The sequence below is a fragment of the Euleptes europaea genome, chromosome 1 (assembly GCF_029931775.1).
Source record: "Euleptes europaea isolate rEulEur1 chromosome 1, rEulEur1.hap1, whole genome shotgun sequence".
NCBI classification, from domain to species: Eukaryota; Metazoa; Chordata; class Lepidosauria; order Squamata; family Sphaerodactylidae; genus Euleptes; species Euleptes europaea.
The window spans coordinates 37,839,334-37,865,556 of record NC_079312.1 but is presented as its reverse complement, the minus strand read 5'-3'; the positions used below and the strand labels follow the sequence as shown (position 1 = coordinate 37,865,556).

Sequence of the window (26,223 nt, the reverse complement as noted above, 5' to 3'; positions counted from 1 at the left end):
TGCTTAGGATTGCACTGCAAATTATCAGAAGTGGATAGGACTGTCTTAGGTCACCCCACAAACTTATATGAGATCAAAGAATCAGTTAAAAATGTTTCAAAACATAAGGCTCCGGGGCTTGATGGAATCACTCCTGAATTTTATCAGCTTTTTAAAGGCATAATCTCAGATCCTTTACTTGCAGCTATAAATGAAACATATACATCTAAGACATTACCAACTTCTTGGTCTAAATCCAAAATGATAGTTGTTTGGAAACCAGATAAAGATCCAACTTCAGTAAGCTCCTATCAGCCTATTCACTTATTAAGCTACGACTATATATAATAACATCCATTTTGACTAACAGATTAAAGGGAGTGATGTCCAAGTACATTACTGAAGACCAAACCAGTTTTATCCCCAGATATTCAGTTACAACAAACATTAGAAATTTAATTAATTTGATCAGTCAGATATATATTGCCACATCTTCAACACATTTATCCATCCATAAGAAAACATCGAGTTCATTATTAAAAAATAGCAGGGTAAAGCAGGGATGCCCGCTATATCTATTGAATGACCCGGTGCTTGCACAGGGGACCTTTACCTTTTATCTGGGTATTAGGATCAGCCAGGATATTACAAGATTAATAGAAGGCAATTTTAAACCAATAATTTCTAATATTAAACAAATATTAAACAAAAATTATCTTGGGGATGTATAAATATGATTAAAATGATTATCCCCACATTTACTTACTTTTGATGAATATTGCTATAGTGATCAATGACAAAATGTTGAAGGAGTGGCAAAGTTTCCTGAAAGAATTTATTTGGAAAGCCATGAGACCTACCGGTAAGATAAAATGCTTATTGCTTAATCTAAGTGGTCTTTGGGAGAGTTAGATATCCCAAACATTGAAGCATACCATGATGTGGCTAAATTAGCTTGGTTGTAAGCATGGATTAATATGGAGGACACCTCACTGGAACTAGTAATTGAGCAAAATGTGATTAAAATGCCACTTAGGACCTTCTTATGGGCCACTTCGGTTCTTAGGAAGAGAATAAGAAGGGGGATTTATTTGATGAAGCTGTGGGATAAATATAAGAAGTTTTTTCCTGGGATTTCACCATTGGCTTCTACTGTTAGAGATTTTGACATATTTAATAAATTTAAGATAAGTTATCTTCTCTAGCTAAATGGGAAGCATGTAAACTAGATAGTTATCACACTTATCTCTGGATCTATTATCCCATATGAAGAAGTGAAGAGGAAAAGTAATGGTCAGATTACTTGGTTTGAATATCTTCAAATGAAGAATTTTCTTGTAAATTTAATCCTTAGCAGTTTCTCTGTAAGGCAAAAAAGTGAATTTGAAAAAATGACGACTCAGCATTCAAAACAATTATCTCCTACGCTTTATGGTCTGATTATCTCACAAGAATCAACAATGATACACAAGTTTGTTTATAAATGAAATCAAATTTTAGGATATGAAGTTGTAAAAGAAGTTTGGGAATTTGTACTTTCTTTAGCAACAACATTCACACTTTGAACTTCAGGGAGAACCTATATAAAATGATCAAACAATTATATTTTACTTCGAAGTTGATTGCAAAATTTATAACACTTGTACTGGCAAATGTTGGTACCAACTTGCAGAGTGAGCCAATTTCATCCACATATGGTGATTCTGTCCAGGAACAAATCTGTTTTGGAGGAAAGTTGCTATTTTGTTGAGCTCTGGCGTGTGTACAGAGGTAGAAATTAATCTGGAAATTATGTTACTAAAGTATTCCCCTGCAATTCCAAATAAATTACAAATTACAACCTTGAATTTAATTATGGCCACATGTTTGCTGTTTGTATGACACTGGAAATCAAAGGACATTCCTGAAGTTAAAAAGTGGTTAGGAAAGTTAAAGGAGGGTTACCTTATGATTAAATGCACATCTTTCCAAAGAAATGAAAATTCTGAATAGTTAAGGTCTGAGTGGTTAAGAATTATTAATCTTGTTCAGGTTAAAATTGCTGAAATACAGTAAACTATTGGATTCTTGTAATTACATATGTATTGATGTTTTCATTTATGTTTCTAAGTTATGAGCAAATAAAAAACATGAATTTTCTATTTAAAACAAAAAGAACACATTCCACTTTTGTTACTAAAACACAGCAGTGTGTGAGCTTTTGAGTTCACCGGAACTCGCTAGCAGGTTGGATGTTACCCCTCCTCCAAATAAAATAAATTAAAACCCTTAAAAAGAGCTGATTGTACCTTGAAGCCTGTACTCACAATGCACTCTTGACTAGGATTTCTCATCATGTTCTGAGGAATTTTCCTTTCTCGTTTTTTCACCTTTTTTATAACATCTAGCCTGATGAAGAGCTCTGGTGAACTAAAAAACTTGCACGCTGTTATGCTTCATACAGTTGACCCTAATCAAAGGCACAGTGTAGATTTTCTAGTTTTTGTGGGCCTCAGCCTGATCCAGGTACCTGTTCTTGTGTTCATCACTACCTTGAAATTAATTCTGCAAAAATGCTGATGATCCCCCCCCCTCCCTCGCTTGGTTTCTCTCCGTTTCCTTGTGTGGATGATCTAGCTGCTGCCAAAATAGGATTGAACGGAGAATCCTGACAACGGATTCTTGAAAGCTCTGTTTTTATTGGAGTCAACAAATATTATCCACACATTAGTATGGAAGAGAAAAGATGGTCAGTACTGCTTAATCTGCGTGGATTTGGCTTTCGTTTATTTTAAGATGCTTGCATCCTTATCCTCTGCAACCGTTCTAATCCCATTTCGCAGAAGGTGCTTTGTGCTTTGTGACTTCCTATCAGAAAGCTTTTGGGTACTCTAGCAAGTATTCAGCACAAGCTGGAAAAGAGGGCTTAAGAGTCTTGAGGCAATACTTCAGTTGCTTCATAGAAACATTCTGTGAATGCCAAGAAGTAAATTAACTCTCAAGTGTCACTTGAATTAAACCACTGAAGATTCCTCATTAGCATATTTCATAACTGAAGTGTCTCTTCATGTTTGTCCCTTTCAAAATGCTCCCCTCTTAAAAACACACACACAATACTGTTTGTTCTCGTTATGCAACAAAATAGCAAAAGTGTTGGTTTTTAATTTTGTGAATTTGAGAAAAAAAAGAGTTGTCAAGGCAGCAGGGATTTCCTATTGTGCAAGTTGTCATCGTCGGTTTTAGCTGGTGTCTCTTGGCTCTCTTGATACCAGGCCCTGCGTAAACTAAATGGTTGTGTCGCTTTAAAATGGTGTCAGGCAAAAAAATAAAATAAAAAAGACAACTTTCTGTAAGAGCTTATCTAATATAAATTTGTCTTTTGGGTTGAAGACAAACAAGAATAACAAGACAATGAAGCAGTGGGACCCTAGGTACTAAGCAGACACGCTAATACATTAATATCCACTCTTAAATCCCTACTAATACTACTATATCTCTACACTTGTCCTCCATGCTGGGGCTGTCGACTACAGAGACTTTGAGTCTTGTGAGAAGGTCCCAGAAGTGGGATTATGCGTCTTTCTTAGATGTAGAGATGTTGGAATGCTGATGTGTGTTTCTATTTGATTTCCTTCAGTCTTTCTGGAATTTCTGGTTACTCTTTACATGGAAACAATGGCATGTTCTCTGCCTGGTAAGTGATCAAGGTTGTTTCTTTAGCTTGAACCCCAGTACCCCTTCTTGATGTTTCCTCTGCTTTGATTGGGGCAGTGTGGGAAGATGGCAGAGACCAACAGTAGAGCACATGGGAAATACTCTCCCACTAGATTTTTCCAGTCTTCTCCATAACTTCAGGAAAGACTGACTAGAGAAAGGCAAGCTCACCTTTGTGCTTTCCTTTTGAATGGAGAAGGGAAGTAGCAGCATAGTTTGTGTTCTTAATCTGTAAAGTGGTGTATTTGGCCATGTTTGGAGAGGAGCCAAGACTCCCTGGTATGCATTGTATACAGAAGTTCCCAGGTTCAATCTCCGGCATCTCCCGTTTAAAAGAAACAGGTAGTAGATGATGTGAAAGACTTCCACTGTACACTCTGGAGAGCTGCTGCCAATCTGAGTTGACAATAAGGATCTTGATGGGCTGATTGAGTGTAAGGCATCTTCATGTATTCATGTATTCACTACATATGGTAGTGTCAGAGGATGAACCTTCTCCCAAATTTACCTGGGCTGCAGCATGTGGCCATGACCCTGGCCCCAAACTTCGGGTGGCCAACTGCTCCTATGGGTGCCCCAAAGACAAGAAAGCCAGTGTTGTCAGGCCAGGCAGTGCATAGCACCTGTACATCAGCGAGTGACCCCTTTAAGGCCCTGCCATCATTAGCTGCAGCTGGGCCACATGGGCCAGGCTTTCAAGCAAACAGGGAACAGGTGTGAGGGGTCCGGGAAGGCTGATGGGCATGTGCGCGATTAAGCCTGGCCTATATAAGGAGCCAAATGGCAGCACAGAGGGGAGGCTCCAGGTCTTCTCCAGGCTGTGGAGGAGAGACCTGGGAAGAGAAGAGGGTGATCAAGGTGTGCTTATCCTCCTCCCCTCTCTGCATGTGAGGCCTTTGCTGGTCCTGGGGTCATAGCTGGAACCATTGAGGCAGACAGGTAGGATCAAGCAGTTGTAGACCCCCTAGATCCCCACGGATAGTTAATTTCTAGTTTCTGATACAATTTTTTCCTCTTTGTTTAATTCAAAAGGGGCAGGGGAGATTTTGCTTTTTAAAGGAAGGGGGGGGGAGAGAAAAAAAGATTTGGGTGATTTGGAGCCAAATCGAGCCAGTCTGCGGGTTGTGATCCTCTCTGGTTCATAACAAGGTGCTGCTGCTGCTATTCCTTTATTTAGCCATGGCCTTAATAGCAACAGCAGCTTCCTCAGTCATTGCGGACAGCACTGTGATCAGAATTTCTTTGCCACAGTCTTACTTATGTTCAGTCTCCTTGCCCAGGTCTCCCTAAGGAAGACGCAGGTCCTCCCGCACATCTCCACTGTCCTGGAGCAGGGAGAACTACCCATCCTGGATCCCAATAAGCTGGAAGTCATTTCTCAATATTGGGCACATCCGTTGTGGTTCGAAGGGCAGATATCTTCATATTTCTTCTTGGTGAAGATGTCTGTGCCAGCAAGATGCACTTTGTTATTCCCATGCTTGCCAGTCTTAGAGGTAGATATCTCCACAGTCTTGCAGGGTACCACAAAGCCATTTTTGTGGAGAGCGGAGCACTGCATGGGGAAAATGGCAGAGGCCCTGGTACTGATGGTGTCAAAATCTAGGTCATCAGCCATGGTGGATCAGATGTTATGGAAACCGCTGTGAGCTCAACCGCCGCTGCCTGCTGCCAGTTTCTAATATAATTTTGTGCATTTCCCACTCATTCCAAAGAACATTTTTTCTTCAGCTGCAATCCTATGTACACTTTTGTTTAAACCCTGATGAATGTGTTGGTACTTTACTTCCAAGTAAGCCGTAATTAGGATGGGACTGTTAATATAAAAAAGAGTGCTATATGGAGATTTGTAGCAATGATAGATGTTGGGTAATAGAGAAAAACACCCATTATTTTTCTGTTCTGGCTTTCTGGACAGGCAGTCTTTGGTGCCCTTACATGTTGGAGAAGATTGATATGGTATTAATATTGCATTTCTCCTGACTTACTGCTGCTTTGAATGCTCTATGACTGAACATCAATAAAGAAGAATGCTGGAAAGCATACTGTTGCAAATTAATGAACTTTCTCTGTTAGGGATAATAAAGGTAAAAGTAGTCCCCTGTGCCAGCACTGGGTCATTACTGACCCATGGGGTGACGTCACATCCCGACGTTTGCTAGGCAGACTATGTTTACGGATAATGTTTACAGATGGTTACGAATAATGTGTGTGTGTAAAGTGCCCTCAAGTTGTAGCCGACTTATGGTGACCCCTTTTTGGGGTTTTCATGGCAAGAGACTAACATAGGTGGTTTGCCAGTGCCTTCCTCTGCACAGCAACCCTGGTATTCCTTGGTGGTCTCCCATCCAAATACTAACCAGGGCTGACCCTGCTTAGCTTCTGAGATCTGTTGAGATCAGGCTTGCCTGGGCCATCCAGGTCAGGGCTATGGATAATACCAAGTAAATATTATGTGTCCTCAGTTTTCTCTTATGTTGTGTGTGGGATTCCATGCCATCCCACTTACCCCAAGCTGTACATGTGCATTTCCAAGCATTTCCATTATGAATGCTTAGAGAACTTACACATATTAACTCAGCAAACCCTACAACCAACCTGAAAGGTTACCCTTGTAAAACTGATGAGGCTGAAAACATGCATGTAGCCTTGATGGTCCATGGAAAATTTCCCAAAAACAGTCACCTAATAGCGAAAAAAAATAAGGACCAATCAAAATAGCATTGGTGGGCAAGTTTTTGTGGGGTTTGTAGCTCTTTGTTTGGCTCACAATGGGCAAAAATGCATCGAACGCACGTTCGGCGAAACGCATGCATTTGATCCTGGCTGAATCCTGGCTGAAACGGAATAAAGGAGGCTAAAGCGACCATGTGTTGTCACCCAATGTGTGCTGTGCTGCTGCCATCTGGGGGTGGGAGGGATAAGCCACTTACTATGTCACTTTTATCCTACTCTATTTGCAACTAGTGATGGTTATGAATTCCTTCTTTAGAGTTTTCTGCCACTAAAACACTGAACAGAGTAGAATCCAAAGTTCTTGCTGAGTTATGTTTTGAAAGAAGTGTGTGTCTGTGTACACATTTCTTTTAAAACACAACTCAGCACAACTCACCACTATACACATACACACACACCGGAATTATATTTTTATCTTGTTTTTGCATTTAATCAAATACAATTATGCCTATATGCATAGAATACAAAAAATTGTGAAGCTGTAAAGCAACAGGTAAATGCAGCTGGATATTTCCCTCAGGTATTACACAAAACTTAATCAAAGCCAGCCGTCTTTTATTCGAGGTATAATTCCAAGGGGCTTTTCCTTCGAAACACAGAACCATTATAGATTAGTGTACTTTGGGAGGTGGTTTTTTTTTTTATAGCCTTCAATGCTCGTTATCATTTTATTTGGCTTCCCACATAAGTTATGCATATTCAGACAAATATTAGGAGGGATTTTAGATGTTGCCTATAGCTATACCGATAATGCCAGAAAATGTAGAGACGTTTTATGACTGTCATGCACAGAATATTAAAACCAACGTGTGAAATAAGAGATCCAGATACCAGTTCTATAAAGCAAAATGCTCAAGCCCTTCCATGTTTACTTTTGGAGGTCATACTTGCTCTGTACAATGCACATTAATCACTGTCGTCATTATTAAATTGAGTTATGAGTCACTTTACAAATTATGTGTAATTACCTTATAATTAAAATTACTTTGTAACATTACCATGAATATGCAATGGGCAGCCCATGTGAGTCTTTCAAATTACAGATGAGAGGCTTTAAATTACAGATGAGATGTTCATTTAAAATCTGGCTATAGGGTTTTGCAGTGTATTAACACCCAAGTGGGGGACCTGCAAGGACTTGTGGGGTGCATCTCATTTTTCCCTTGTATCTCCTCCCCCTCCTTATTGTATCCTCTCTACTTTTCCTGCTTCTTTCTCTTCTTCCCACCCACCAACCAAACTACCTTTTATCTGTCCTCCACGCTCAGCTATATTTATTAATTTCATATATACCCAACAATGGGGGACCAAAGCATCTTACATCATTCTGCTGTACTCTACCGTATCCTCACAACAACCCTGATAGGTTAGGCTAGGAGTGTGTAACTGGCCCAAGTTCACCCATTGAGCTTCTGCGGCAGAGATTAAAACTGGCCCAGCTCCTGCACATTTTTACTGAAAGAAACCAAGGCTTGGACACACACAGCCCCCTACAATGGCCACTGCAGAGGGCATTAGTTTCTTAAAGGTGCTAGTGCTGCTGCTATTATTCTGGGGTATTTTAATCCACCCCCCTTTTCATTTTTAGATGTATTTTTCAGATTTTTCTAGAAAGCTGAGGACTTTTCTCAGGTTTGCAGAAAGTCTGTTTTGTCTGTTCATGGCTTCCATCTCCAGATTTAAGTATCCACATTGAGAAAAAGATATATTGGTATTTAAACACCAATCATTTATAAAAACCCTCTCTTTCCACAATTCAATTCAGTGTAGTACCAACTGGCCCATATGTGTGCAGCATGACATGTATTATGCATGTTACTTGAGTTCTAAACATGAAGTGAATGTTTTAACAATTGTTATTAGCCTCAGTTACATAGAATGGTGTGTAAGAATTGGCCAGCACAAAGTGTGAAACTGTCATGTTTTCATTTCTTTAAAAATGGAGTAGACAAATTCTTAGTGGGTAGGTCTATCAATGGACACCAGCTGTGATAAGTAAATGAAACGTCCAAGTACAGAGACATTATACCTTTTTTATCTGAGAAAAACGGAGAATGGTAATCAGGTTCATATAGTTTTTGTGAGCTTCCAGAACTACCTGGATGGGGTATGATTTGAGCTAACACGGCAGTTCAAGGCCATGCAATGGACAGAGGGATTGCCTTGTCTTTCAAAAATTCCATGTGTTTGTGAGATGCTCTTTGCTGTTATAGTGGAACTTGTCTGATGCAAATTACACTTGATTGCTTAATAAACCTAAACAGATTAATGGGGTTTGTCTCTGGATGGACAATATGCCAACCAAATTCTTTTAAAATGAGGAGAAAACAGCATCTGAGTGAGGCCATAGTTCCAGGCAATTTATCAAACACTTGATAAAAGCCTTCCTGGAAATTATCGTGGTCTGGATCTGGGACTGACTGCAGCTTATGTGAAAATTCTGGTATATAGACTGGGCAATTCAATTTGAGGAGCTTCTCGTAGCATTCATCAAAACCCCATCCGTGTTCTTTCTTTTTTGAGAGAATTGATAGCTTCATTTGAGGGCTTAAGAGAGAACCTCACATGCTTCAAGATCAAAGTCCCTTTAAAATAAAAGAAAAAAGAACAGAAACATTTCAAAGGTTATTCTTCATTTATATCATTATCCCCATCTCTGTTTTCTGTTTCCCACTAGCTCTGTAGTTCTGAGGGTGTATAACCAATGAATGTCTAAGCACACAAACGGAATGATTTGTCTGTGCCAGGGACCATTTTATTTGCCATTAACAAAGACTCATGGCATCTGATGCGCATTACTTTTTGACCATAAATGTCTGGCCCAGAGAGGCTAGAAGCACAGAAACAATTTACTTAACTAAGGTGTTGTTGTTTTTCTCCCCTGCCACCCAAACTGTAACAATGACCCTATGTTGGAAGGCAGGCTGGAATAATGACAAGGCTGCATTCAGGTATTGTAACAAACACAATTTGTCTGTGATGGGCACAAACACTGCTTTTTGCAGTGTGTGTGTGCTTCCCAAAGCACAACTGAATGCTTCAGAGTTTGGGAATCTCCCCCACCCCCCCAAAAAATAGGGGCTCAAGACTCCCCAAGCCCACAAGCCTTCAATCATGTGTCACATGGGAGGAGTGAGGGGAGTGTAGGAGAACCACAACAAACTTGCTTGTGCCCTTCATGGACAAAATATCTGTCAAGGGGATTGGCTTGTAGCCAGAACGTGGTGTGCTTTTTCATTTCTCGTTTTAATTTTGTTATCTGTCATTGCAAGTACATGAGAGACATGTAGAAATAAATATGTTGTTGATATAGTTGTTTTTAAATAACCCAGCAGCTCTTCATATATGTAAATATCCTCCTCAGTATGGTTCTTTCTGAAATTATGTAAATGGAGACATAATCGTTCTTTCTTTTACCCCTCTTCAGCATATTCTGGGGAAAGTGGCGTGCCCACACATGACAGAGGATGTGTCAGTTAAAACAGAAATGGTCTTACATTGTCAAAATGAAAACTTTTTAGAATTTTTTTTTGAAGTATTTAAGGCAAAACCTTTATCACCATCATTTGAAATCTGTGTCAAGGGAAGGAGGAGGAATCGGTGTATGCCTTTCATTATCTGGTTTTTGTAATTGTCCCTCTTGGGGAATTGAGAAGATTATGAAATAAGAGGGGGGAAAGGAGCTGATGTTTCATTTACCTTGTCTGATAATGTGTTTTTGTGGAAGTACTGAAATAGACTTATGAACTTTATGAAATGAAGATTTTAGACTAAGGCATTTTTGGCATCAATTGGCATGTGGATCTTTTCAGAGGAGGGGACATATTGTCAGTTAATACCTGTGCAAAACCATCTTACCTATACTTCGGTCACAGTCTAAAGCCAGATTACAATGAACATATTATCTGTACAATAGTGGATCATATGTATTGAAAATGGCTGAAGAGCAGGACAGAATAATTTTTTCCACACTTGCTTCTGGCCACAAATCAAATCCAGTTAGATTTGAGTTCAAGAGTCCTTAAGTTTTATCCAACTTCCTATGGACCCAGTTTCCACTGCAGACTGAAAACTGAAGACAAATGAAAATCCCAAATGTCCAGATATTTGTGGCACATGGAGTAGGACCTAAGCGAACCTCTTTTCTAAGAATAAGCTGATTTCTCCAATCTCACACAAATCCCCATCTTTGATGTCAGAGGCTACTTTTCCCTTCCCGCCCCCTGAAGTGCCTGTTCTAGACCAGCCCTTTATGTAACTGTTTTACGGCAGACCAGCACAGCTACCCTTTGAAACGAAATTCAAATCCAGTTACCTTGGTCTTTCTGTCAGAAGATCCCTGTTGGCTCAGACCGTCTGGCCCAACATGACATTTTATCAGAGTGACTGACTGGATGTCCTTCAGAAGTCTCCAGACAGTCTGTGAAGGCAATAGGCCTCCCTCATTGTTGCCCCCTAGGGTTGCCAGCCTTCAGGTGAGGCCTGGAAATCTCCTGGAATTACAAGTCATCGCTAGATGACAGAGGTCAGTTCCCCTGGGGAAAATGGCTGCTTTGGAAGGTGGACTCTATGGCATTTTACCCAGCTGAGATCCCTCTCCTCTCCAAATTCCACCCTCTCCAGGCTCCACCTCCAAACTTTTATGAATTTCCCAACCTGGAGTTGGCATCCCTAGATCCCCCTCGCAAAAAAATTATGCCTCTGAGCACTGAGGTTCAACTGAGCATATTCGAGACCAGCCTTTATCTTATACACTTAGCAGGAAGAGGTTTAGTACTCTTCAGTGCTGGACAGTAGCCATAGTCCGTGATTGGGTGGCTATAGCCCATTGTCCAATCGGAATCGCAGGCGAAGGAGCCTGGAGAGAATAGCAAGCTCATCATGAGCCTTGCTTCCACTGCATACATAACACCCTGCATAAGATTACTAGTCAGAGTGAGATCAGTGAACTGGTATATCCAGCCCCAGAATACTCACATTGCGAAAGGGTCATCCATAAGCGGAGAAGCTGGTTGAGATGGGAGGTATCCACTGCCCAATCTCTTGCCTCTCTCCAAGGCTGCCAGTCCCCACCAGAGGTGGGGGAGCCCCAGCCATCCACCACCACCAGTGATCAGTTGGCCCATGGGGGGAAATGGGGGGGGTACCAGTGACATCCCAATGCACTGACTTCACTTCCTGTGCACTTGGAGCTAACATTTTGCTCTAAACTTGGCAACTCCTGGACATCACTTCCGGTGTGTGCCAGAATAATTGTGTCGCTGGTAACATCTCTGTGTCACTGGCCTGGGCCTCCCCAACTACCAGCTGGCCTGTAGGCAAAGCCTTTCTTCTTTTCCCTAAAGCTTACAGCAAGGACAGCTAGGCGAGTCATTTCATCTTGTTTTACTGAATTATGTTTAAACGCTGGAATATCTTTTTCTCACCTTGGTTTACAAAGGTTTTCTGTAACTAACTTAAAGAATACCTTGCACTACTCAAAGGGCTGGTTCCTAGGCTGGTCTTTTGCAAGATTGCTTGGCATTCTTATTTGCATGTTAAAACTCTTTTGTTCCTCGATTTACAATTTGCAGTGTTTAAGCTTGTAGAATTGGTGACAGCCAGCTAGCTTCTTTCTTGACATATAAGGGGAATTGCTCAATTGTATGCCATTTATTAATATTAATGCAGCTATAATTCTTTTTTAACCTTGTAATTATTCACCTTTTATCAAGAGGAGGTTGGCAGATCTGTCTTGACCATCAGCACACCCATACTTAGATTTCTAGACATTAATTAAATATGATGAATGTTTTAATATCTTGAGCATTTCGTATGTGGGCAGAAAATCTGCCCTGATCTGATTTCTTTGAGCTGCAAATGCAAATATAATACACTACCTCAAGTTAAAATAAAGATATACAATATACCGGTTAATCACCAATGGTTGGGATAGAGATAAAAAAAAAAGATATCTGATTTCATATTAAAATCAGTGTTTCATGGAAAGCTGAGCTTGGGACTTTGTTCATTTGGAGTATCCATATCCACTGGTAAATGCTTGTATGCAGTTTTGTAAAAGTTTATTAAGCCTTTTTTGGGCGGGGTTTGGGGAGGGGAGGGACTTCAATGCCATACAGTCCAATTGCCGAAGTCACCGTTTTCTCCAGGTGATCTGATCTCTATTGGCTGGAGATCAGTTGTAATAGCAGGAGATCTCCAGCTGCTACCTGGAGGTTGGCAACCATATATATACAGAGAGAGATAGAGAGATAGAGATAGAGAGAGAGAACACAAAAATAAGACCAAAGTACAATTAAGTCTAGTGGGGTCGGGGAGAAGAATGAGAAACAGAAACTAAAATATAAATTTCAGTCAGTACTAAGCAGTACTCCTGCTTAGAACCCCCTCCTTCAACTCACTGCTGTCTACCACCAAAGCCCCATTTGTGTTTGTTTTAGTGGAATATATGCAAAGGTTTTTGTTTTGGCATTTTGAATATGTTTCATATTCATTGTCTGTACCCTGCTCATGATTTTATAAAACCTCTGTCATGGCCCCCCCTTCTGTCATCTATTTTTGGAAGCTACAGACTAGCCCAAGCTATTCAAGTCTTTATTCATAATGAAGATGATTCATCCGCTGTATCCCTTTTGTTTCTCTCTTTTTATTTCTTCTCCCGCTCTCTTATATCTTTTTAAAGGTGAATGAAGAGAATCTCACATAGCGTGTTCTAATTGTGTACACCATTTAGCTCCTTGCTTTTATACTTATTCCAAACATTTTATTCCCCCTTTTTTTAATAAATTGCTGCAGCGTAGTGAACTGATATTTTCTCTGAGCTTTCTACCATGACCCGTACAAGGCTTTCAGAGTGATTATAGTCAATTTAAGCCCCGTAGCTAGAATTATTTTTCTTATAATGCAGCACTTTGCCTTTACTATCTCTGAATCTCTTCCGCCACTCCTTTCCTAAATGCCAAAGTGGTCAGCAGGCCAATGAGGAAGTGGTCCAGGGGAAATAGTTCCATTTGGCTTTTTATTTCCCAGCAAGGAACCATATGAGGATGTTACAAAAAACTAAAATGGTTATTTTGGGCATTTAAGCAAGCTAACCATTTAAACAGTCGTGTTGGGCAGCATACTGTTTGCAATTAAAACAACAACAACAGTGCTATCATACTGCCCTTATACAAATCTGCTGTGATACCACACTTAGAATACTGTGTACTGTTCTGGTCACCACACCTATTACCAGCTATTACAGAGCTTGAGAATCTGAAGAAGTGTATCTGAAGAAGTAAGCTGTGGCTCACAAAAGCTCATACCCTACCAGAAAATATTCTTGTTAGTCTTTAAGGTGCTACTGGACTCTTGCCCTTTTGTACTAGAGCTTGAGAAGGTGCAGAAAAGAGCAACCAAAATGAACAGGGGGCTAGAGCAACTGCCTTATGAGGAGCGGTTAAAATGCTTAGGGCTGTTTAAGCTTAGAAAAAAGGCGAGTAAGGGGTCTATATAATTATGCATGGTGTAGAAAGAGTGGACAAGGAGAAGCTTTTCTCCCTTTCTCATAATACTAGGACGTGGGGTCATCTGCTGAAGGGTGAGAGATTCAAAACAGAAAAGGAAGTATTTCTTCACACAACGCATAGTTAAATTGTGGAACTCCCTGCCCCAGGATGTGGTGATGGCTGCCAACTTGGAAGGCTTTAAGAGGGGAGTGGACATGTTCATGGAGGAGAGGAGTATTCATGGCTACTAGTCAAAATGGATATTAGTCATGATACATACGTATTATCTCCAGTACCAGACGATCATGCGTATTTAGGGTTGCCAACCTCCAGCTACTAGCTGGGGATCTCCTGCTATTACAACTGCTCTCCAGCTGATAGAGATCAGTTCACCTGGAGAAAATGGCCACTTTGGCCACTGGACTCTATGGCATTGATGTCCCTCCCCTCCCCAAACTCTGCCTCAGGCTCCGCTCCCAAAACCTCTCGCCGGTGGGGAAGAGGATCTGGCAACCCTACCCCCCTCTTTGTTACAACAGGTTTGGTTCATTCTCTTCTCAGCCTTTTTTTTGGGGGGGGGGGTCCAGTCCTTGGGTTTCGACAGATGCTAATGGCTGATGCCAGGCTTGGCATTGTGAAAAATAGTTGTGTTCTAGGGCCTTTGATGTTTGACCACATCTGTCATCTATTCTATATCCCCTGCTTTTCCACTGATACTAAATAAATAACGAATGACAGTGAGAAAGTAGTTGACTGTCCTGCAGAGGTAAGGCTGTTTCATAAATGTATATAAAGCTACATTTAATTCAGAAAAAAATGCAAGCTATACTTAATTGTTACTACCATTTAGTAGAGCAGGAAGCCATAAGTGGGCAGGAGAGATTGATTAAATGCCTCATTGTAGCCTCTGTTGTTCATCATTTCCAAGAGCTATTTGTAGCGGGCTGGGTAGAAGGCAATGAAGGGTGCTATTACAATCCATAAACACTTAAAAAGAATTACTGCACACAAATAAATCTAGCCCTCCCCATTGTCAGTGCTGGGAAATGCTGCTTTCTGAATAGGTGCTTTCAGGCTTCCTGCAGAGTGTGGCTTGCAAAATCTGACTTTAAAGAAATCAGTAGTTTCAGAGTCATTTATTTGAGGGAATAATATATACGAGAACCACAATTTGAGTGGAAGTTTCAGGTGCAGACCTGGCGAAAAACATTTGTTCCTAAAGGGATGGTTCATATGTTGCCTTAATGCCCTAAAATCCATAGGCATGTACAAAAAGAGTATCCATAAATAAATCCACCTCTCTGCATCATCGATGCAGTTCCTCCTGCATTGATGTTTTCAGAGTTAGTAGTAGCTATTCCTGGTAATGCTTTCCCATTGTAGATGCTGCTGCTGTTGTTTTTTTTAAAATGTATTCAGTGCCCATGATATTTTGCAGGTAGTACATGCAGAGACTTATATGGGTCTGTGTGCCCAAAGAAGTCTAAATTTGCATGAGAAAGCAGTTCACGCCCTGCAATGGAGAGCAAACTGAAGGACTAGAGCAGCCTGTCTCATTTTTTTGAATTTCTTCCTTCCCATGTACCATAAATAAACATGGGAGCAAACAGTCACGGTTACCGCACTTGTATTCCCAGCGATATATTAAGAGTTTGAAAACGTTATAAAAAATACTGTTCGCACTTTGTTTGGCCCCTTTAGCTGTGAAGGCATCTTCCAACCATTTATAAGCCATGGTATCCAAAAACCCTTTTAAAGCGATGCTTTTTACAACATTTTCAAACTCTTAATACATCGCTGGGAATACAAAGTGCGGTAACCCCCTGTGTAAATGTGTAGTGTAGAGACCAGACTATTTGACTGGAGCTGGAAATGCAAATTCATATCCTTGTTTATCAATGAAACACACTGTCTATTCATTCATTTGATGTTATTTATAGCCTACCTTTCTCACAGGGACTCAAGGCATATTACACAGAGTAAGCCAGAACAATCACAAAAATGGGACATTTTTGTGACACAATGGGACTCAAAAATGGGACACAAAAATGGGACACAAAAATGGGACAGCCCATTCCTGAAAGCTGGGGCGAAACCTCTTAGGAGGCGGCCTGACCCCGCCGCCAGTGTAATTGCGTGTAATCTCGTGATTACACGCACTTATGCTGGCGGGGAGGGCGGCTCTGCCGGTGCCCAAGCGTCGCTGAGTCACGCTTCGCCCCTCCTCCGGCACCCTCTCCGTGGCGCAGGCCACCACGTACAGTGGCTGCGCTGGCGCAGGGGGGCAGGCCGGGGGCGGGCCGGGAAGAGGAGCCGCCGGTTAGGTGGCTCCCTATCCCAGTTCGGCCTGGTACGTTGGTGGTGGGAACAGCGGTGCTGCACCTGCTTTTTAGCAGGCTCTGCCTCGCTGTTCCCTATGGGGGAAAACAGCTTTTTTCCCTTTAACGGCGTAGGCAAAATGGCTTAGGAAGAGGCGCCGCTACGCCTCTTCCCCGCCGTTCCCCTATGTCGTTGTTTCAGGAATGGGCTGTTAATAACCAATGCATTAGGATTTTAAAGTCTGGAACCACCGGAAAGAACTGAAGCATAGCATAAGTGTTCCTATGACACATTAAGCGGTACAGAAATCACATCATTAGGATCCTACTTACAATAAGCTAAAATAAGCTAGCTTTGGCAAGCACTGTTAGCTTAGCCTAACACCCATGTTAGGTGTGAGGGTCAAATAATATTAATTAATGGGCTACCTGGAGGCTCCACATGTGAAGAAGAAAAAGAAGAGGAAGAAGAAAGAGAAGAATTGGTTTTTATATGCTGACTTTCTCTATCACTTAAGGGAGAATCAAACCAGCTTACAGTCACCTTCCCTTCCCCACAACAGACACCTTGTGAGATAGGTGGGGCTGAAAGAGTGTGACTGGCCCAAGGTCACCCAGCCAGCTTCACGTGGAGGAGTGGGGAAACAAATCCAGTTCACCAGATTAGCCTCCGCTGCTCATGTGGAGGAGTGGGGAATCAAACCCGGTTCTCCAGATCAGACTCCACCGCTCCAAACCACCGCTCTTAACCACTACACCACGCTGGCTGACATTGTACTATGTGTTTCATTTTATCCAGAGATAAGGGATGAGGTACTAAGTCAAAGAAATGGTGAGATTTGAGATGGGATTTGTCAGTGTTCATATATAAGATTGAACTGATTTCTACTAATTCCCCCTCAGGACCTGGGAAACTCCTGATTTCTACCAATCCCCCCACCCCCAGGGGCTGGTATTCAGCACTGTTGAGTACTACCTCAAAGAAGCCCTGGTATTGCATCAGCCTCAGTGGGAATATGCAGAACTCCCAAACCAATTCCTGGGTCAGACTGGCCATTTCACTTACTGGGAAAGCTTTTGTTGTGCTGCAGCCTGGGCGGGGGGCGGGGGGGCACTGGTGGCCAGGAATAAGATGAGCCAAGTCCCAGCAACTCCTCCAGTACAACAAGAGTCACTGGACTCAGGCCCTTCAGCGGCAACTAGGATTGGTGTCTGTTCACCAGTTGCTTTGTCCTGCATCACCACTGGAGACAATGGGTAAGCCACTGAGCCGTGTTGGCCTTGCTGGTTGGGTGAGAGCTGAGCAGACCATGCTGGCTTAAAACAACTGTAAGTGTTCCACTGTACACTACATTGGTCAGGCCGCACCTGAAGTATAGTGTGCAGTTCTGGAGGCCTCATTTCAAAAAGCATGTGGACAGAATGGAGCGGGTGCAAAGGAGAGTGAGGAGGATGATCAGGGGCCTGGAGACCATGCCCTATGAGGAAAGGATGAGGAAGCTGGGAATGTTTAGTCTGGAGAAGAGGACGTTGAGGGGGGGCATGGTTGCTCTCTTTAAGTATTTGAAGGGCTGTCACCTAGAGGAGGGCAGGGAGCTGTTCCTGTTGCAGCAGAGGATAGGACTCTTAATAATGTGTTTAAATTGCGGGCGGAAAGGTACCAGCTGGATATTAGGGAAAACAATTATACAGTAAGAGTTGTTCAACAGTGGAATCAGCTACCTAGGGAGGTGGTGAGCTCCCCCTCACTGGCAGTCTTTAAGCAGAGGCTGGACAAGCACTTGTCAGGGATGCTCTCGGCTGATCCTGCATTAAGCGAGGGGTTGGATTAGATGGCCTTTATGGCCCCTTCCAACTCTACGATTCTATAACTGCAGGGGCTGTTCAGCCTGGCCTGTTAATGGGCCATTTAAACTTCCCAGTCTGCTCCCGATGGTTCCTTAGGGAGAGCTGAATATATTCGAGAGTCATGTTGCTGACAAATGCCCTTGCAAATAGATTCTCCAGATTATGAACTATGTGCAAAGCCATGTTCTGGTAGAAAATAAATCAACGAGAGGCTTACAAACTGTAGTAATAGCAAAGTGCTGAAAATATCTGATCAACCCATTTTCCCTGGTGTTCAGACAGAGTGTACATTCTAATTCTTAGTCTGAGTGTGACACAGCCATTGGGGAAAAAAGTGAGCGCATTCACAATTTAAAACACCATTTGTCCATGGAGAAGTCCGTGCATTCTTTTTTACCGTTCATTGATCTGGTCATGTAAAAAAGACTAAAACATGAAACTATTAAGCTGCATCTTTGCAGCACCAATAAAATATTCTGTTCTTGTTGCAGGGAGAGTTCAGTGATTAAAACAAACAAAAACAGAGAGTTCAGGAAATAAATGCTTACATGCTTATGAAACAAATTAGTTCCTCTCTTTGCAGAAGAGCTCATGTTTCCTTAATGACTTTGGAACTCCTAGCATCTAATTTTCCACCACCTCTCCCCCTTTTGAGAAGAAAGCGGGTTTCTCATTTATTGATTGCGGTGCTGGATGATCACCATGAAGGAAAATTAATAGAATTCATGCTTCTCCACTCAACACCCCAATGATTCTAAGACTGAAAACAGAGACACGCTCTAACATGTGGTAGAAGTGGTTTGAACACACATATACTTTCCAAGCAAAGAAAATGTGCTCAGACCACTTCTTCCATCCTTATAATGTCGTGTCCTGAAGTGTTAGCCATCACACTGGATTTCCTCATTGTCTCTGTCAAATGCATATCCTTCTCGATACAGAGTAAGTAAGATGAGTAAGGGGCAAAAATGCATGGTGGCTTTATCCTCCTTTAATCCCTGTTTTATCCAGGATCGAACGCACATAGGCGAAACGCATGCGTTCGATCCTGTCTGAATCCTGGCTGCAACAGGGATTAAAGGAGGATAAAGTGACCATGCGTTTTCGCCCAAGGTTAGAATAAAAAAAAATCTTCACAGTGTTGCTTTCTTGTATACCGTGTTTTCCCGAAAATAAGACATACCCATAAAATAAGCCGTAGCAGGATTTCTAAGCATTTGCGCAATATAAGCCATACCCCGAAAATAAGACATAGTGATAGGCATGGCTATGCAGCGTACCAAGACTTCCCGCCAGTTCACTGTTCCCGGAGAGTTTCCTCGGCCTCAGACCACTCGTCCTGTAGCCCCGCCCATTTCCCCCTGCCATGCCCATTCCCGGGCCATGCCCGCCCATTGTTCAGCTGGTCGACGGTCCGCGGGGAAGGCCAAGGGCCTTGTCTCCCGGAATGCCATTCCCCGCCCGGTTCGATTTGGTGCCAGCCGCGACAGAGCTCTGCTGGCCCAGCCGGGAGGCTCCCTCTGCACCAGGGCACAGAGGGAGTGAAAGTGAAAGTAAAAGTCTCCTCAGTGTAGTGAGGAGCAGGACGCTGTGCTTTAGGTATTGTGTGTCCTCAGGGGGAAGAAGTAAAGCTCTCTCCCCCAGCACCAACCAGCAACAGTCTGTGGTCTCTCTCATCCCACACAAACACCAGGGGATAGGGGAAAAGCTTCAGCAAGCAGTCTGCTACTGAGCCCAGAGAGATCCCATTGGAGGAATCGCATTTGTAGAATGATTTTGTTTTATTTCTGTAAAATTTGGGATGATCATCCCAATCAAACTTAAATGTAGATTGTTGTACCATTCTTAATAAAAATAAGACATCCCCTGAAATTAAGCCATAGTGTGTCTTCTTGAGGAAAAATAAATATAAGACAGTGTCTTATTTTTGGGGAAACACGGTACTCACATGCTGTGGTAAAAGGGCCACAAGCAAGGGAAAGATTAAAGCAGTAATGTTGGGCAGAAAGATACAAACATATCTTACTTGGCTGAGTTCACTTGGCTGTTGGTTTTATTTATATAGAAAATGTACATGGTGTAGGGTTGTGCATTTGGCTAAAGCCGAACTGAACCCCCTCCCAAAAATTCCTTTTTAGTATTGGTTTTTGGGGGCGGGGGTTTACTGGTAAAAAATGGCAGAAATAAAAGGTAGCTGAAAAATTTGATCCTGAATAATAACAGGTTTTTTGGCATTATTCAGGGCAGCTTTGGCCCTGCCTCCATTCTCCCTCCCCTCCCCTCCTCCCTCCCTCCTTACTTACCTGCTGGCTGAGTCCTCGCTGCTACGTTCAGATTGCTGTTGCCTGCCACCTCCGAAGTCTACATGGACTATCTGAATGCTGGGCCCATGTGGACTTTGGAAAGGGTGTGCGGTCATCCTTTCATCTCTTCTGTATAGCTCTTCAGTGTATTGTTCTCACCTTTTCTTTATTTTGTCCTGTTCAGTTAATGTATTTCCGTGTTGATCATTCAGCATGCCTAACCGTGCTTTAAATTTCCCTTGGATTTCTTGGATCTTGTGGAACAGATCCCTTGTTCTTCATTTTTTTTTGTTCTCTTCTATTTCTTTACACTGGTTATTATAATAGTTCTCTTTGTCTCTATGTGCAAGTCGCTGGAATGCTGCACTTAGACTTTTGATTCTGTTTCTGTCACAAGGCTGTTAAGGATAGGACACTTTGGAGGACATTGGTTCATTGGGTCGCCATGAGTCGGAAACGACTTGACGGCACTTAACACACACACAGACAGTAATAGTTATATTGCTCCATCTTGTACTTTGGGAATGAATAAGCACTTCAAATATGTCTCTGGTTTGGCATATGTGTTCATTGGCATATGGTTGTGTTTGGGGCTTGTATCACTACAAGCTTAGCGATTCCTTCTGTCTTCCTGAGCTCTTCTGGCTTTTGGCAACTCAAATAATTAATATCTCTCTCTCTCCCTCTCCCTCTCCCTCTCTCTTTTACACATACACCATTTTCCAGCTCTGGACATACAGAGTTGTGAACTGCATATTCTTTGTCAATATATAGTGGCTGGATGTGTTTTGTACCTTCTGGTTATGGTCATTCAAAAAGGAATTGTGTGTGTGTGTCATCAAGTCACAGCTGACTTATGGCGACCCCTGCTGGGATTTCAAGGGAAGAGACCTTCAGAGGTGGTTTGCCATTGCCTGTCTCTGCGCCATGACCCTGGTTTTCCTTGAAGGTCTCCCATCCGAATACTTTTCAGGGTCGAGCCTGCTTAGCTTCTGAGATTTGACGAGATCAGGCTAGCCTGGGGTTATTCAGATCAGGGCAAGGGAGAATTAACAGTTTGCTAATTGTCGTCCTTATAAGGAGCCTAGTGTTTGACCCTATGCTTCAGTGACATGACACAAACATAGGATCTGTTGGGCATTTGCATCTCAATGCATGCTTATTAATGAACGATCTATGGGGCCTGCCCCTGAGTAAACATTCATATGATTTAGCTATTAGGCTCCCTGGGATCAACATTTTAAAAGTTTTGTCGAAGGCTTTCACGGTCAGAGTTCATTGGTTCTTGTAGGTTATCCGGGCTGTGTAACCGTGGTCTTGGAATTTTCTTTCCTGACGTTTCGCCAGCAGCTGTGGCAGGCATCTTCAGAGTAGCAACACATCAGTGTTGCTACTCTGAAGATGCCTGCCACAGCTGCTGGCGAAACGTCAGGAAAGAAAATTCCAAGACCACGGTTACACAGCCCGGATAACCTACAAGAACCAATTTTAAAAGTTCATTGAGTAACATATTTAATATGTGCTGTACCTGTTTTCTTACATGAGTCTCTTGGCTTTTTACATAAATACTAGTTCTTATTGGCGTTTACTAGCAATTATTATACTTTGACCACTTACTCACGTTACCTTCTGGGTTGTTTGGATTATCTGGAAATGTGATCTTACGAGTGTGGCAATTTACAATGTTATTATTGCATGAGATGCGTTTTTTTTAAAGACATTTTGACATTCAAAGGAGAAAACAGTCTGTGTGAATTGTAGGGAAATGTATCTTTTGAAGCTGATAATTGGTAAGCCACAGAGCAGTGGCTTCACAAGTGATGCAGAACTGAACTGCGTATCATGTGAAGTCCCTCATGCTGGCTTTAGTCCCACACATCCCTCGTGTAGAGATAATGGGCATCATCCAATGGAAGACATGCATGTTTAAATTTCCATGGAAGGAAGCATGAACCAACCATGTTTGTGCTTTAGCACCAAAGGTGCTCTCCCCCCCCCCCCCCATGGGAAAGTGGAAAATATGCCACGGGTCTATTTTGCCAAAGGTTTTCTATCGAAATGGCAGAGGTACTTTTGGATTTAGAAGCAATGAATGGTAAAGGGGTTTATTAACAAAACAGCAGCTAGTAAGTTCTAACAAAGGAAAATAATGCTTAGAGGAGCAGATAAGGTTTACAAGTAAACCAAATGCAGATCAACAAAGCTTCTATGGCTTCCCTTCTCTGGCTCTCAGGCTCCTGTATGGCTCAGCTCTCTTACTTATATACAACAGGAGGTCTTGTACCTGTGTTGCTAATCAGCCATTACATACCTTGGGAGGGATAACATACCCCAGGCCCTCTCAATGTTGGCTGATCAGTTTCTGCAATTGCCTGTGCTGGTTTTCTTACTAAAGGCATTGCATCCAAATGCAAAGGCATGGAAAACAAACATATAATTGCTTTTGGCAAAGGAAATGTGGGTTAGGCACAGAGGAGAATTGTGGCATATCACCTAACTCCTTGAGTCAATCTTCTGCATTTTCTACTACATTCCACCCCTTTGGTGTACACAGTTCTTCCTCCACACCTTCTCATTCCTATCTCTTTTGCCATCTCAGAGCCTGAACCTCTTTATACAACCATCATTTCAGATATTCCTCATGTTGACTTCTTTTTTGTCATGTTGACTTCTTTCCAGCTTTGCACTGAAGTTGCTTGCTGACAAGATCCTCAGCAAGAAACTGATTCCCATAGACTCATGCAGTATCAGCCACAGCCTGTTATTCTGCTGTAAACACTCCAAAGGAATGTGTCGCGCCTCCCCTGGTCAGCCGCCGCCCCTGAAGTCTCTGCTCTGGAGGAGATGGGGCCTGGAGGAACCTCCTCGGCCTCAGACCAGTCCGAGGGAGAATCAGAACCGCTTTCCCCCTCGGACGCAGCCAGGGTGTCCAGAGTCAGCTCACCTCTACCACCTCTGGCTGCTAATCCTCCCCGGCCAAGGTGCCTCTCTGGCCTTATATCCCCTCCAGACCAGAGAGGCCCCTCCCCCTGCCCGCCCCTAGTCCCGCCCCCGGAAGCTCCAAATAGGGCAGGCGAGCCCCGCCCGCGGGAGAATGCTGAGCCCGCCGCCCGCGCGCTTTCCCCGGCCCCGCCCGCGCTTGAAAGCGGAACGCTGGTGGATCAAAGTTTGGTGGTGGCTTAAAGAGTGGGCGGCCGTCCCCGCTGCTCCTGGGCGGTCCTGCCTCCTTGCCGCTCCGTCGGGTCCCTAGGGGGGAAGACTGAGGTGTCCTTGTGCGTGGGGGAGCTTCCTACAGGGGAGCCAGCACCCCTGTCCCTGCTTTCTCCCGCCCCCCCGGGGTGGGGAACCCCCGCGGGTGGACTCGGGGGGGGGTCAGTGTTCGTCCCGGATGGGCTTGGGAATGGCCCGTCGCGGGACAGAATGAGAGATATTATTACCAATCCAAAAGAAAATATTCTTATTCCCAGTGCCTTAAATTAGCTATGTCCAGACAGATTGGGGAGGTAGCACCAGTCAATAAAACCCAGTGTGTGGCTCCTGGGACCTTGCTCAGGATCTTCCCAGTTGTATCAGGCTGGTTTGGGTAGAGGACTCACACTTTCTGACCTTGGGATAGGTCTTTGTCAGTGGACCCAAATTCTTTATCCCCTCTCGTTGTGGAATATCACTTGCACTTCCCCCCTCCTAATACATTAAGGCTCTTGAGAGCTAGACCTGATTGTGGGGCAATCCACCCATAATGTCCATGGGGTATTGCTACCCAGTTCCCAAGGGGATTGCAATTCGCCCTCTCCCCCCCCCCCTGGGCAGAATCACATCACTGGGGGTCATGAAGTCACCTGGATTAGTAATATACCATAGGGCTGAACTTTCCACACCTTAAAATGCTCCACTGATATAGGTACCCTCAATCCCACCATGTGTTGCAGGGGTGTTTGGTCCACACTCAAGGGACAACTATTAAGCTCAAATTTAGCTTGTTCCAAAACTGTTCCTTGTCTTTTTAGAGTATGATCTGGAGTTAATTGTTTTAACTGTCATTTTGATAACTCATTCAGCCTTTCAATGAGTTCAGCTGCCTGAAGATTATGGAAAATATGAAATACCCATTGGATATTCCATTCATTAGCCCATTCTTGTATTTCTGCACCAGTGAAACAATTTCCTTTATCCAATTGAATCTGAATAGAACTCTGCATTTTCAAACGAATAATACTAGTCCTTTAATGATGTTCTGTTTGGTAACTTGTGCACAAGGATATACCAACAGGTATCCCGAGTAGGTATCCACCATTGTTAATAGATATTGCCGTCTGCCAGACTGAGGGAGGGGACCCACATAATCCACTTGCCATACTTGTTCAGGCCCCTTACCCCTACACACGTGTCCCATTGGGTTTTTTGAAAGGGGAACTTGTTTAAGCTTTGAACAAAGTTTGCAGGCAGTAGTTACAATACTAGCAGCATCTACTGAACAAGGAATACCTTGCTGAAGCGTGCATTTTCTGGTAGCTTTGGCACATAAATGCCCTGATTTTTCATGAGCCCAATGGGCCAAAATCAATATTTCTTCTTCTTGCTTTTGTATTGTCACTGGCAAGTGGGGGCACTCATCTTTGGGACTAGCTGTCTTTATTAGTCTTCTCTCGGGAGCCATGTCACACCTCTAATTCACCAGATAGGGCATTTCCTATCCCATTATGTTCTGGGTGTACAAAGGTGGGTATAGTTCCTCCTTTAGTGGAGCAGTTGGGGTAGAAGAAGAAGAGTTGGTTTTTATATGCCGGCTTTCTTTGCCACTTAAGGAAGAATCAAACCAGCTTACAATCACCTTCCCTTCCCCTCCCCAAAACAGACAAAAGAGACACCCTGTGAGGTCAATGAGGCTGAGAGAGTGTGACTAGCCCAAGGTCACCCAGCTAGCTTCATGTGTAGGAGTGGGGAAACAAATCCAGTTCACCAGATTAGCCTCCACTGCTCATGTGGAGGAGGAGTGGGGAATCAAACCCGGTTCTCCAGATCAGACTCCACCGCTCCAGACCACCACTCTTAACCACTACACCACGCTGGCTCTGAAAAAGAGACATGGCTGTTTTCCAAGGTGCTTAGCAATCTCGCCTCTAAAATCAACTTCTTTATGAAGTATGTCAAAGTGAAGATCCATTTTCACTCATCACAATGGGAAATAGCAATCTATAATTTTTATTTTTCCTCTGACAATAACTTCTTTTTAAAGAAGGTCTATGACCATTTGTCTCCATGTTACTTTATCTTTTGGTTTCCCAGTGGTTACTCTGTGGTGACCAAAAACAAAATAACTACAACAACAAAATGAGCTGCTGATTGGAAAACATGCAGGGCCTCTTAATCTGTGATTGGGTCACATTCCTCTTTGCCCTGGGGATTATGCACTTTTTCGTGTGTGTTGGATGTTATTTCACCCTCAGGCATTTTCAGATACAACTGCAAGGTAAATATTTAATGTTGTTTTCCACTATTTTTACAAAATGATAGCAATAAAATCTTCCTAACCCACAGTCGTTTTTTAGTGTACTGGTCTTCATTCACACCCCATTTCCCCCCCCCAGATGATCACCTGGTGACTCTTTTCATCAATGCATCCTTATGAATTTTTTTAGATCAATGTAGTAGTAGTAGTAAAATTTATTTGTACGTGGCCATAGGCCTTCACAGATTAATGTATGGATCATTTTCTCGTGCTTAACTTGGTCTAGAATATTTTTCTATTTCCATCAGGAAGGGAAGTGCCTTCTTTTGATCCCCCAGTCCCCTTTTCTCACGTCTGTCCACCTCACCTTTTAGCCTTTGCCATTTCCAGAGAGGTTTTAAAGGTAC

The 26,223-nt window shown here is 42.8% G+C and overlaps 1 protein-coding gene and 1 pseudogene across 15 annotated transcripts in view; one reads left to right on the top strand and one right to left on the bottom strand.

Moving 5' to 3' along the window:
* The window catches only part of MAGI1 (membrane associated guanylate kinase, WW and PDZ domain containing 1), a 621,460-nt gene that overhangs the window by 265,552 nt on the left and 329,685 nt on the right, over nucleotides 1-26,223 (top strand). The gene's annotated exons all lie outside the window — the stretch shown is intronic.
* On the bottom strand, nucleotides 4,837-5,290 carry LOC130493412 (eukaryotic translation initiation factor 5A-1-like; annotated as a pseudogene).